Source organism: Bufo bufo, chromosome 1 (genome assembly GCF_905171765.1).
Source record: "Bufo bufo chromosome 1, aBufBuf1.1, whole genome shotgun sequence".
Taxonomy (NCBI): Eukaryota; Metazoa; Chordata; class Amphibia; order Anura; family Bufonidae; genus Bufo; species Bufo bufo.
Window position 1 is genome coordinate 413066735 of NC_053389.1, and position 14273 is coordinate 413081007.

Here is a 14273-nt window from a genome sequence, read left to right on the forward strand (position 1 = left end):
GGCGATTATCTTAGGTAGGGTCTCATTTTTTGCGGGATGAGATGACAGTTTGATTGGCACTATTTTGGGGTGTATATGACTTTTTGATCGCTTGCTATTACACTTTTTGTGATGTAAGGTGACAAAAAATGGTTTATTTAGCACAGTTTTTATTTTTTAATTTTTACAGTGTTTATCTGAGGGGTTAGTTCATGTGATATTTTTATAGAGTCGGTCGATACAAACGCGGAGATACCAAATATGTATACTTTTTTTTATTTATGTAAGTTTTACACAACAACAGCATTTTTAAAACAAAAAAATTATGTTTTAGTGTCTCCAAATTCTGAGCCATGTTTTTTAATTTTTTTCGGCGATAGTGTCAGGATAGGGGCTCATTTTTTATGGGATGAGGTGACGTTAGATTGGTACTATTTTGGTGGGCAAACACCTTTTTGATCGCTTGCTGTTGTACTTTTTGTGATGTAAGGTGACAAAAAAATTGTTTATTTAGCACAGTTTTTATTTATTACGGTGTTCATCTGAGGGGTTAGGTCATGTGATATTTTTATATAGCTGGTCGATACAGACGCGGCGATACCTAATATGTATACTTTTTTTTCCCCCTATTATTTACCAAATTTTTTTAACTTTATTTGGGGAAAATGACGTTTTTGTTTATTTTTACTTGAAACTTTACATTTTTTGGGGGGGGAAACTTTATTTTTTCAATTTTTTTCTCACTTTATTTTTTGTCCCACTTTGGGACTTGAACTTTTGGGGGTCTAATCCTTTACAATGCATTCCAATACTTTTGTATTGGAATGCATTGGCTGAATGAGTAATACAGTGAGTATTACTCATACAGCTTCCGGCCTGTGAGATCCGCAACCGCAACCGCAGGTAAAAGCAGCAAACCGCAGGTCTGAATTGACCTGCGGTTTGCGGCGATCGCCGATACGAGGGAGTCACATGACCCCCCCCCGGCGTTGTGACAGGATGCCCGCTGAATGATTTCAGCGGGCATCCTGTTCCTATTAACCCCCGCCGCGCCGCAATCTATTTTTAAACTTTGGACGTACCGGTACGTCCTGAGTCCTTAAGGACTCAGCAAACGTGGCGTACCGGTACGTCCTAAGTCCCTAAGGGGTTAAGATGTTTCTTTAGCAAAGTCCAATCTAGCCTTCTTATTCTTGAGGCTTATGAGTGGCTTGCACCGTGCAGTGAACTCTCTGTATTTACTTTCATGAAGTCTTCTCTTTATGGTAGATTTGGATATTGATAAGCCTATATCTCGGAGAGTGTTGTTATACTTGGTTGGCTGTTGTGAAGGGGTTTCTCTTCACCATGGTAATTATTCTGCTATCATCCACACTGTTGTCTTCTGTGGGCGTCCAGGTCTTTTTGCATTGTTGAGATCACCAGTGATATCTTCTGATAGTGTAGCAATCTCTCGGATGTTTTTTTTTTCTGTTTTATCTGCATGGAGAGCTCCTTTGACCGCATGTTTACTTCTCAGCAAAATATTCAAAATGCATGCACCACACCTCAAATCAACTCCAGGCCTTTTATGTGCTTAATTAAGAATGAAATAATGAAGGAATAGCCCACACCTGCCCATGAAACAGCCCTTAAGTCAAATGTTCAATTTCTTTTGGTCCCTTTAAAAACAGTGTGCCACAAGTAAAGGAGTTGAAACTCCTAAACCCTTCATCCAATTTTAATGTGGATACCCTCAACTCAAAGCTAAAAGTCTGGACTTTATGTCCATGTCCATTATACAGGTGAAACTCGAAAAATTAGAATATTGTGCAAAGTTCATTTATTTCAGTAATGCAACTTAAAAGTAGAGCTGTCCCGAACTATTCGCCGGCGAACATCGCTTGTTCGCGTTTGCCGCGGTGGGCAAACATATGCGATGTTCGGTCCGCCCCCTATACGTCATCATTGAGCAAACTTTGACCCTGTACCTCACAGTCAGCAGACACATTCCAGCCAAACAACAGCATACCCTCCCTCCCCCCTCCTAAAAAGCAAGAACAGCATCCATCTTAGATTCATTCTGAAGCTGCAGTGTTAGTGAGAGCAGGGAGAGTGCAGCTGCTGCTGATTTATTAGGGAAATCGTTAGCTAGGCCAGTGTTCTGTGTCCACTCCAGTCCTCAGACTCATCTGATCTGCTGTAAGGACAGCGTCCTGACAGGACCCCAAAAAGCCCTTTTTAGGGCTAGTTCATCAGTCTGCTTTTTTTTTCCTCTCTGTAATCTAATTGCAGTTGCCTGCCAGCATGTGTGTCAGGCCCACAACGTGTACTGTGCCCACTACTGCCAGTGCCCAGTTGCACCACTCATATCTGGTGTCACAGTAGCTTGCATTTAAAAAAAAAAACTGCAATTTTTTCACTGTAATCTAATTGCAGTTGCCTGCAAGCGTGTGTGTCAGGCCCACAGCGTGTACTGTGGCCACTACTGCCAGTGCCCAGTTGCACCACTCATATCTGGTGTCACAGTAGCTTGCATTTAAAAAAAATATATAATTTTTCACAGTAATCTTATTGCAGTTGCCTGCAAGCGTGTGTGTCAGGCCCACAGCATGTACTGTGCCCATTACTGCCATTGCCCAGTTGCACCACTCATATCTGGTGTCACAGTAGCTTGCATTTTAAAAAAATATATCTAATTTTTCACTGTAATCTAATTGCAGTTGCCTGCCAGTGTATGTGTCAGGCCCACAGCGTGTACTGTGCCCACTACTGCCAGTGTATAGTGCCACCACTCATATCTAATGTCACAGTAGCTTGCATTTAAAAAAAATATATATCAATTTTTTCACTGTAATCTAATTGCAGTTGCCTGCCAGCGTGTGTATCAGGCCCACAGCGAGTACTGTGCCCACTACTGCCAGTGCCCAGTGCCACCACTCATATCTGGTGTCAAAGTAGCTTAGTACTACTTAACATTCCACTCATATCTGGTAGCACAGTACATTGCACGGCGCACGTGCAGTGCCCCAAATTGGAAGTAAGAGGACCGACCAAGCATCTTTTTCCATCTCCCGGTTCCTAAAATCTATTCCATACACCGGCCCCTGATAGGGGACGTAACAGGGATTAAACTGATAGGAATAGTACTACTTAACATACCACTCATATCGGGTAGCATAGTACATTGCACGGCGCACGTGCAGTGCCCCAAATTGGAAGTATGAGGACCGACCAAGCATCTTTTTCCATCTCCCGGTTCCTAAAATCTATTCCATACACCGGCCCCTGATAGGGGACGTAACAGGGATTAAACTGATAGGAATAGTACTACTTAACATACCACTCATATCGGGTAGCACAGTACATTGCACGGCACATGCGCAGTGCCCCAAATTGGAAGTAAAAGGAACGACCAAGCATCTTTTTCCATCTCCCGGTTCCTAAAATCTATTCCATACACCGGCCCCTGATAGGGGACGTAACATGGATTAAACTGATAGGAATAGTTCTACTTAACATACCACTCATATCGGTTAGCACAGTACATTGCATGGCGCACTCGTAGTGCCCAAAATTGGAAGTAAGAGGACCGACCAAGCATCTTTTTCCATCTCCCGGTTCCTAAAATCTATTCCATACACCACACCGGCCCCTGATATGGGACAAAACAGAGATTAAACTGGTAAGAACAGATTTTTTTAATAAAAAAAAAGAGGACAGCCTCTGCGGAGCTGGGTATTTTTTGACCGCGTTACTGAACGCTCATGCACAATGGCTGTAGGCTCATGCGTCCTTTTGCGGAGGTGACAAACCTGGTCAGTCAAACCCAAGGCAACATCATCGACCTCATCCCATATGCGTTTTTTCTGGAGCGTGCCCTGCGAAGAGTGCTGAATCAGGCCGTAGATGAGCATGAAGAGGAAGAGTTGTGGTCACCATCACCACCAGAAGCAGCCTTGTCGTCGTCGATTGCTGGACCTGCGGCAACGCAGAGAGAGGAGTCTGAAGAAGAGGAGTCAGAGGAGGAAGGTGGCTTTGAGGAGGTGAAAGACCAACCACAGCAGGCACCCCAGGGGGCTTGTTGTCACCTTTCGGGGACCCTTGGTGTTGTACGTGGCTAAGTGGAGGAAGAGACCTTCAATGACGTCAGTGAGGACAAGGAACGGGACATGGCTAGCTTGGTATCCAACCTTGTGCAAATGGGGAGTTTGCGGTTGTGCAAATGGACTGTTTGCGGTGTGTTAAACGGGGAGTTTGGTCTGTCACTGTGAAGCGGGCGTAACCCTTACACTACCTGATCGATACAACATCATACCTGATGTTTTAAAGCACGTTATTCCAAACAATTTAGGAATGTTAGGTGATTTATGCCCTTTATGGATTAAAACCCGACTCTGCGTCAACTACGTAATTTTCCATGGGAGTTTTGCCATGGATCCCCCTCCGGCATGCCACAGTCCAGGTGTTAGTCCCCTTGAAACAACTTTTCCATCACTATTGTGGCCAGAAAGAGTCCCTGTGGGTTTTAAAATTCACCTGCCTATTGAAGTCTATGGCGGTTCGCCCGGTTCGCCAGTTCGCGAACATTTGCGGAAATTCACGTTCGCCGCTCGCGAACGGAAAATTTTATGTTCGCGACATCTCTACTTAAAAGGGGAAACTAATATATGAGATAGACTCATTACATGAAAAGCGAGATATTTCAAGCCTTTATTTGTTATAATTTGGATGATTATGGCTTATAGCTTATAAAACCCCAAAGTCACAATTTTGAGGTACCATTTGCTCAGGGGATATGGATTAATTAACTGACTAGAGTGTGACACTTTGAGCCTAGAATATTGAACCTTTTCACAAAATTCTAATTTTAAGCTGCATTAATGTAATTCCTTTTAATTTGCATTACTGAAATAAATGGACTTTTGCACGATATTCAAATTTTTCGAGTTTCACCTGTATAACTCTAACTTGAATATGTTTTAGTAAACAGGTAAAAAACAAACAAAATCAGAGATACAGCAGTGACTCCCAGTTCATTGGAGAGGGAGAAGAATGGCACTTCTCTTCTTCTCTTCTTTGTGGATGTGCCCTTCACAGCACACACTTCAAGGGCCACGGCTGCTGACCCTTGCACTGCCCCCTGACAACCCCTCCCCATGCGACCTGGTTAACTGACAGGGCTGAAGAGGGGAATGTAAAAAAAAAAAAAATATAGCTCTTTGGTGCCCACTGCATGTTTGTTGGTAGCAGGAAAATTGGCTAGTCTGTCTAGTAGAAAAGCTAGTGTCTCACAAAATGCTTCAAAAATTTCTGCTGACTATGATAGATAGGTGTGAGACCACAAAGTGCATGACAGCTTTTTGCATATGGGACTGCATAGTCACAGACCAGTCAGCGAGCCCCTGCGGACCCCTGTCCTCTGCTGAACAGGGTTGTGTTTACAGCTAACTTTGCTCTAGGCACTCAGCCCACATATCTGTAGTCATAATGATAACTGGTTAATACAGAAGATCAACAATGAATCTATCTTTTATCATCAATTGTGATGTCATAAAATAAATTATATGAGAGGCACGATTGAAAAAAATACATTTGCACATGGTATTGCTGTCTAGTGCACAGCCGCACCCTGATATTAAAGTAGTTTGTGTTCTCCAAGACTCATGTGCTCTATTGGGAAATACAAGGCACAATATACTGCACCATAATCTTTATACCTAGATTAGCCCTACCTCCAAATAACAGTACATACAATGAATAAATATTGCCACCATACTGTTACTGAATAACAATACCATGACTGGATAAAACCACCGTGCAGTACCAAAATTACCATTATACTTTAAAGGGAACCTGCCATGTGGATATTTGATTATAATCTAACTAATTATATACAATCATTAACTACTAAAAAGTACCTTAGATGTATTCACTTACTGGTGTGACAGATGGTTACCTCATAATATACACACAAAGATGCCGCATGCTAATGAGCTGATTTGAGTCCAGCGTGATGTCATTGAGTCCAGCGTATATTTAATTCAGAGCTATAGCCACTCCCCTGCCCACCTGCTGCTGATTCATATGGAAAAAAACTGTCATTCAGCAGCAGGTGGGCGGGGAGAGTCAGGAGCTCATGAATATTCATGACTCATCATTATCAGCTGGAGCTTTTCAATACAAGATATTGGCAGATTGACTGGGTCAATTAAAGAAAGTGACCCAGCATTTTGCTTAGAGAATCAGTCACTTATTTATGTTGCCCTTAGTTAGGACACCATAAAACTGGTGACAGGTTCCCTTTAAGTGAATATTACCACCATAATAAGACTAAATAAAGTGAGCTTATAGTGAAACCACAGAGGCAGTATGCAGAGTATCACAACAATGCAGATTAAACAAATTCATCAAATACAGTCAAAGGCAGAATAAACAATTAAATCATGTAACTGTATTTCATGACTTCTCTACTTTCCATTTTCTTCTCCATCTGGCCCAGATCCTCATATCAACTTCTTTTAGCTAGGTGTCTCCTCTACAGAGTTTGCAGCACTGACATCTGTGGTGCTATGTTTTTTCCAGCACATACAGGATTGTGCACAATAATTGCTTTTCCAAATCACTTGCACTGATGATTTTGCTTTTAAATAGCTGCAGGGACCAGGCACGGTTGTTTCTGCAGGCTGCTCCCATCAAAAGAATAGGAGACAGAGGGTTCTATTCTGTCTCCTAGGATCCAGTATGACAGAAAATGCTGTATAATCGCATTATATCCTACAGCTCTGGCTTCTTTATACAGGAGTCTATGAGACAAAGCTGAATGTTCTGCTTCTTAGTGCATAGATTTAAGCAGCCTTCAAAATGGCTATAGTTGTTCTTTTTTCCTAGTTAGAAGCAGAATTGCCAATGCAGATGATTTAGAAAAATGATTTACACTATAAATTGGTTCCAATACAAGGCTTTATACAATAAAATATAAATAAACACTGGACAATTCTAAAGACATAACTTCAGTATATATACACACACCTACAGAACACTTTTCAATTTAAATGACACGATGATTTGTGCTGTTTCAAACTATGCCTAGTTCAACTAACCTGTAATAATGAATGAAGAGCACACCAAACTATGCCAGCTGCAAAGGGCTGTAGTGTCTGTGTGTCACAAGTCAAGCTGCCCACACACTGGATCGATCTGGTCATCTTTGACTGGTTTTGAATGCAAATTGTTAATGGCTATTCTCAGATATACTACAAAGTAATGGACCTGTTACAGTCTCTACGTACGACACCCGAGACACCTTTTTAACAATAAATCCAGCAGGAGGTGGTACTTCCTTTTAAATAGAAGGCACTACCATCACAAGGCACTGCACTATGCACTAGACTGGCAATTATGGCCCTGCCACTGAAAGCACCTACAGTGGGCATATGAGCATCAAAAGTAGACCATTGATAAATAGGAGAAAGTATCATGGTCTTAAGAATCACATTTTCTTTTGGATCAGGGGAAGAGATTGCATCAGGAGGCACTATGGGAAGAAGATAAACTAGCAAAGCAGTATAATGCTCTGGGCAATGTTCTGCTGAGAAATGCTGGGGTCCTGTTATTCATGACAGGTATCAACTGCATTGTTGCAGACCAAGTAATGCCTTAATTGCAGCAGTGTTCCCCAATGACAGTGACGTCGTTCATCATGATGATGAAAAATTGTAAACGCTATTCAAAAATGGTTTGAGGAACATGACAAGAAGTTCAAGGTGTTTACTTGACCTCGATCCAAATCAGCATCTGTGGGATGTTACAAAACAAGTCCAATCTTTACAGGTCTTAAAAGATCTGCTGCTAAAGTCTTGCTGCTAGACACCACAGGACACCTTCAAAGTTCTTGTAGATTCCATACCTTGATGAGTTGGACATCTTTTGGCAGCATGAAGGGCAGCTACATAATTTTAGGGAGGTCATTTAAATGTTATAGCTGATTGCTGGTTTATGTCCCCACATTTCCAAATTTAGTATAAAGCTTTAATTGCAATATTTGCTGCTAAGCTATTTGGCTTATATTTCAGTTGATACTGTTTACATAAGATCTCATTGGATGCTGTTTTTTATACAATTAATGTGTTCCATTTTTGTTAGGGCTGTTTCCTATTAAACACATGTGCCTATGAGGAGAAATAAAAACATAGAAATAGCTGACCTTTTTATGTGTTTGATTTTTTTTTAAGTGTGCGTTAGAATTAAACCGATTTGTAGAAACACATTTCACTTACTCATTATGCAAAAATGCTAAATGATAATTTCCAGATTCTTCTCAATAATAGTGCACAAGAAGGTGGCCTGTGTGCTCAACTCTTTTTTCAGCTAAGAGCTCCCTCTTCTGTGCAATTTAAAGAATACATCATAAGATTTACCATAAGATTTATTTTCTTTAAGAACTTCTTTCCACACCAAGATATCTGATTGGATTATGTCATTTTATTAAAATTATTTAGAATATACATAGTGCCTGATTTCCACCTCTTTTCTGGCAGAGACTTACACTGAGAAAGTATGATATACTCCATTCACACAAAATCACAAACAAACACAATGCAATGGCTATCTGCAAGCACAAATAACAACATATATACAATATTGCCATACCTACTATAGAAAAAATACTAGTGCTAATGCTATGCTAATTATATAAATGTGAGATTCTTGGCAAATACATTTTGTACAATGAAAATGTGTCAACACATGGAGTGTCACCATAAAGTGGTCTGGGAAAACCGTACCACTCATTTAGTCTTACAGCCTAATGCAACAACTGCTGCATCTGCTACCGGCGCGCACCCCCTCTCAAGCAATCATGGCTCAACAACAACTGTCATTCTTTCCCATCGACTTCAATGTTGTCTATTAATCCTAATGCTCCTCCTCCTTCTCCTTGTCACTTGCTTTGACAGCAATCAATCACCAAGGCGTTTACAAAAATACAGCATGCGTGCGCTCATCTAGTGGTGCAGAAGCTGAATGTGTACCTGGCCAAGTTGCTGGTACTACAGTCCCTCCCTTTCCATGTTGTTGACTCAGTTGTTGATTTCAGAGAACTGATGGCTTGTGCCCACCAAGATGGAGAGTCCCAAGCTGAAATTACATGCACACGTACGTTGAGCAGAAGGTGGGCCTGTTCTTGTGCCTCTCAATGTCTGTAAAGTTCACGCCAGCGCTGACTTATGGAGTTGTGACTTCTATCAAGGACAATATATGTTGCTCACTACCCACTGGGTAAATGTCGTTCCGGGCCAGACACACCAGCAACTTGGCCATGTGATGGCGATGCCACCTCTGCGTTGTAATGCTGGGGTTTTCGTGCCAATGTCCTCCTCTGCCTCCCCATTCTCTACCTTGTTCTCACCCTAACCTCTAGGTAAAGTTCAGAGTGGTTCCCCATCATATCATCGTGGTTCTGCATCTCGTCAGCCTGAACAAACTGAGCCACACTGGGAAGGAACTGCTCTGCTTCATTAATAAAGAAATCAAACACTGGCTGAAAACGAGAAGAAGATTTTGTCTATGCAGTGTCAGGATGGGCTGTCCCATGTGCCCTGCATTGCGCATGTCTTCAATCTCATTGTCACTCAGTTCCATAACCAGCAACTTAAGTCTGGAGTCTCTGATGAGCAGTTTTCTTCAGCTGCCTTCTGAAGAAACCACCCAGTAGCAGCAGCAGTGGGACATGCAGCAGAACCTCAACTAGCAGGTGGTGGCATACTTGGACTGCACCCTGTCACCCATGAGACAAGATCCCCAGGACTACTGGGCATACAAAGTTGAAGCGTGCCACAACTGTCTGAATTTGCCATGGGCAAGCTTTCCTGCCCGGCCAGTAGTGTGGCATCAGAGCGGTTGTTCAGTGCGGCGGAGGACATAGTTACCTCTAAGAGAACTCGCCCTTTCCTACGAAAATGTTGAAAGACTAACCTTTATAAATATAAATCAGGCAAGGATCAACTAGGATTTCCAGACACCGATACCTGTTGCAACACAATAGATCATTTTGCAACTAATGATCATAGTGTAGTAGCCTGCCACACTGGAATATTGTGAAAATGGGCTATTATTTCTGGCCACATGCTGCTGCCACCATTCTGATGTTGCCACCTGCCTGATGCCACCCACCTGCAGCCTCTACTGCCATTCCTATGCTTTTTGGCATACTGATACATACTGATATGTATATGTTCCATTTTTACAAAGATATGCATACCACTGGCCCTTGCTATCACACTGCTGTTGTTGGGTTCTGCTACTGCTGTTATCTGCCACCATCTTGTGCTGTATGCCACTGCTGCTGTCCCCCTCCCCACTCTGTCGTAGGGTCACTATTGTCACTGTTACTGCCACTGCTGCTGATGCCACTCTCCCACTCTGTCATGGGGCCAATACTGTCACTGCTACTGCCACTGCTGCTACTGCCACCGTCCCCACTCTGTCATGGGGCTATTATTGTCACTGTTACTGCCACTGATGCTACCACCCTCCTCACTCTGTAATGGGGCTACTACTGTCACTGTTACTGCCACTGCTGCCATTCTCCTACTCTGTCATGGGGCCACAACTTGAATATTGGTGCACTGAACAGTTATGTACATGGCGATAAATTGTAGCCGAGTCTGTAGTTCAGCTGTTTCCTACACTCTCCCTGTAATCTCCCTGCAGTTTAACTTTCAAGGTTTCACACTGAGATTGGGCAAACAAGTGGGAAGAATGTGATTAGGCAGATTGGCCTTGGTATACCTGATTTATCGCTATTCTTTACAAATTAATTCAGAACAAATCAAATTCCTTGTCGTTTTGTGGTGAAGCTGCCGAACTGAATTTTTTAAAGCTTCACTCATCTCTAGAGACGAGGTATAACTCCTCCACAGATGACTCAGGGGTCCTAGATGGAACTTATTTCACTGGTCACAATACAGTGTAATCAAGCACTGGTTTCTGTTGCTAGTAGAAACACTCTCCCCATCTTTCTCTGAAGGGAAAAGAAACAAGGAAATTCTAAACTTTAAGAATAGCAAATGGCAACATTTATTGCACTTACAGGTGCACATATCAATAAACCACAATCACTTCAGATCACCTTGCCCAACTTGTATATTTGCTTATCCGTTGACAAAAAGAAAATGGAAAGCTCTATTTCGTCATGTATCTGTTATTTTGTTGGAAACAATAATCTTTTCTCCCGATTGTTCCTCTGAAAATAGCGGATACATGATGGAATGTACACCAACTGAGCATGAGAGATGCTCAAGACACTTTTTTTCATTCGTTCCTCTGACAGAGCAGACGCGAAAAAACCCAGTTAAAAACAATACTGGTTATTTCATGCTTGTATGCCAATACTGTATGGAGAAGCTCCTACCATGTAATTAAATGCACTGTAGAAAATGTGTTTTGTATTTTCTGAATCATGGCTGTTTTTCACATGAACTTTATCTTTGTAACAAGATCTTTATATTAAAGAATCCTAATAAATTAGCAAACAAAAATAAGAAAATCTAAAAAAACACAGATGACAGTTTAATGAAATGACTGCCTCCTTAATGAGATACATTCGCCAGCAGGAAATACCTTTCTTTTATCACTTTCCTGTAAGCAGCCTAAATACTCAGGTGAGAGAGACTGGATGTTTAAGAAGAACGGCAATTCTTCAAAGAAAGCTGTTAACTTGATTTTATCCATATCCTAGATTTAGAAGTTTCTTCTCTGTGCTCATTAATCATAGATATTATGCTTTACTTATTTTAACCCTTAGCGACAGTTATAACAATTTCTACTATTTTATGAGAATATTGTTACCTTGCCCAACTTGCCCCTTATCTTTACAGTAATTAAAAAAAAAAAACCTTTATTATAATAATATTAAATCGTGATAAAACTGAATGTGCGTTCAGATTAAAAATCGCCAGGCTGCATGCATTTCCTTCAGTAGATGCAGATAGGAATAGTAGGTGTGCACTACCCATGTAATCCCTATTCTGCTGCATATAATGCTTATTTGACTCACAATTCAGTTCACTTCACTGTTTGGATAAATATATAACTAGCATCAGCGTGGCACCTAAAACCTAACCACTGCCCCCCAACATGTTTCACAGCTACACTGGCTTCATCGGGGGTAACGGGCAGAAATGGTAAGGACGCTGTAAAATTAACTTATAAAGCCAATTATTCTCCTCCCTATTAACTGAATAACCTATAGGAATAGAGCGGCGTCATCTGGTTGGCAAAAAATGTGACACCCCCTCTGTTGTGCTTATTAGAGATGAGCGAATCGAAGTTAACAAAGTGGAATTTGATCCGAATTTCAGGAAAAATTCAATTTGAACCGAATCCAAATTTCCTCACGCTTCGTGGTAACGAATCACATTGTTTCCTAAAATGGCTGTTGCACGTGTTAGGACATGGAGCAATGGGGGATCACCCACAATGCCATGCATGCAGCCAATCAGCAGCCAGCCAGCCCTGTGATGTCACAACTCTATAAATAGCCTTAGCCATGTTGAATTCAGCCATTTTCCAGTGTACTTTGTGCAGGGAGAGACGTCAGCAGGCGCTAAAGACAGTGGTAGAAAAACTTTTGCTATATAAAAGTTCAGGGAAAGGATAAGGAGGAATCATTCCACCAGCATTTCTGTTGAACAGGGTTCAGTAGGGGAAGTTACAGCCTGGGTAATAGGAACAATCCTATTACACCTTGCTGCACTGACTGGGGATCCAAATTGCCATTAAACAGCTCTGTAATTCCAGCAAACCGTTCTTGTCATTGGGGCGCAAGTGCTGTTTGATACAGCCATTAACAGAGTTTATTACAAGGAAATATTTCTACGTCTTATTTGCGATGCAGTTATATGTTCTAAAGCATTTTTTGGCTTGTATTAGTGGGGAAAAAAGGGCTTATTAGCTGTTGTGTGGTGAAGTGAGAAAATGACAGCCCTTTTAGGCATGTATTATTGGCGGAAAAAAAAAAAATTGCTGTTCAGCATGCAGTAATATGTTCTAAAGCCCTTTTTGGCGTGTATTAGTGCCAAAAAATATATATATTATTTGCCGTCCAGCAGTGCAGTTATATGCTCTAAAGACCTTTTTGGCGTGTATTAGTGGAAAAAATATATATTATTTGCGGTTCAGCAGTGCAGTTATATGTTCTAAAGCCCTTTTTGGATTGCATTAGTGGCACAAAAAAAAGTATTTGCCATTGTGTGGTGACATGAAAAAATTGCAGCCCTTTTTGGCATGTATTAGTGGCAAAAAAATATATATTTGCCGTTCAGCAATGCAGTTACATGTTTTAAAGCCCTTTTTGGCGTGTATTAAAGGCACAAAAAAGTATTTGCCATTGTGTGGTGATGTAAGAAAATTACAGCCCTTTTTGGCGTGTATTAGTAGCAAATAAATATATATTTGCCATTCAGCGGTGCAGTTATATGTTTTTAAGCATTTTTGCAATGTTGTAAAGGCACAAAAAAAGTATTTGCAATTGTGTGGTGATGTGAGAAAATTACAGCCCTTTTTGGAGTGTATTAGTGGCAAAAAATATATATATTTGCCATTCAGTGGTGCAGTTATACAGTCAGGTCCATAAATATTAGGACACCAACACAATTCTAAAATTTTGGGCTCTATACACCACCAGAATGGATTTGAAATGAAATGAACAAGATGTGCTAACTGCAGACTGTCAGCTTTAATTTGAGGGTATTTACATCCAAATTAGGTGAACGGTGTAGGAATTACAACAGTTTGCATATGTGCCTCCCACTTGTTAAGGGACCAAAAGTAATGGGACAATTGGCTTCTCAGCTGTTCCGTGGCCAGGTGTGTGTTATTCCCTCATTATCCCAATTACAATGAGCAGATAAAAGGTCCAGAGTTCATTTCAAGTGTGCTATTTTCATTTGGAATCTGTTGCTGTCAACTCTTAGGCTGCATTCACATGTCCGTGGTGCATTGCGGACTCGCAAATTGCGGGTCCGCAACACACCAGCCCGTCACCCCCATAGAAATGCCTATTCTTGTCCGCTAGCTGCGGACAAGAATAGGACATGCTCTATCTTTTTGCAGAGCTGCTGAACCAAAGATCGGGGGCGCGCACTGCAAATGCGGATGCGGACAGCACACTGTGTGCTGTCTGCATCCATTCTGTCCCCATAGAGAATGAATGGGTCCGCACCCATTCCGCAAAATTGCGGAACGGATGCGGACCCATTTTGCGGACGTGTGAATGGAGCCTTAAGATGAGATTCAAAGAGCTGTCACTATCA